Source organism: Pygoscelis adeliae, unplaced genomic scaffold, assembly GCF_000699105.1.
Source record: "Pygoscelis adeliae isolate BGI_AS28 unplaced genomic scaffold, ASM69910v1 Scaffold79, whole genome shotgun sequence".
In the NCBI taxonomy this organism is placed as follows: Eukaryota; Metazoa; Chordata; class Aves; order Sphenisciformes; family Spheniscidae; genus Pygoscelis; species Pygoscelis adeliae.
The window spans coordinates 3,173,367-3,174,341 of record NW_008825532.1 but is presented as its reverse complement, the minus strand read 5'-3'; positions in this window follow the sequence as shown (position 1 = coordinate 3,174,341).

Genomic DNA, 975 nt, shown 5'->3' with positions numbered 1-975 from the left:
TTCTGGTTGATTTAAACTCCCCCCCAACCCCCCCCCCGCCCCCAGCACTGCCTGTCTCCTCTGGCTCCCCTGAGCCACTTCTTCAAAAGATGGGGTTTTCGTTGGCCCCAACCCTCAGATTTCCCAAGGTCCCTCTGACTTGAAGCTCTGCCGAATGGCAGCAGACCCCCCAATTTCGTATTGTCGCACTATAGCTGCGGGTGCTGAGGATTAAGCAGCCATGCCAGAGTATGGCCTGGGAGTCCACCTTTCATAGCCAAGGCTGCATGGACAATGTAAAGTGAGTTTGTGATCTGAAAGGAGCTCAATGATGCATTATGTGTTCACATAGATGTCGCCACCTTCTTACACAAGCAGAGCCCAAGCAGTGGTCTCAAGCTTTCAGAAAGATTGATATCTATATCCATATCTATACCTATATCTAATCTATATGTGCTCTCTCCCCCCCATATCTATCTAATCTATACCTGTACCTGTATCTATATGTAAAAATTAAAGGAAAAAAAAATTCTTTTTACCTATAACCCATGTGCTTTCTGGCATAGGGAAGCAGGCTGGGTTGGTGTGTCTGTAGACAGCAATTCTTACCCACCTTCAGCATGAAATCTGAAGGAAGGAGAAACCCCCCTCTACAGCAGAGGAAACTCTGCTCCTCTCTTCCACTCAGTCCCCATCTTCCCTCCAGCAGACCTGCTCAGGAAGAGAAATTTGTCCCCTTCAAAAATTATCATGACAACTAAGAAGACTTCTCACAAGCATTCCTACCATTTCTTTTTTGTTGGAGGGTGAATTAGAAAGGAAATTCTCTCTCTGCCTTTTTTTTTCTTTTTAGTCACCAAATCCTGAAACAGGAAAGCCAAAAACACTGGTGACAGTTGCATAAGACGTGTGTTTATTGGATAAGGCAGGGCTCAGGCATTCTATTTTGTTTTTGTTTTTTTTTTTAAATGAAAATTTCATTGGTCTGAGGTGCTT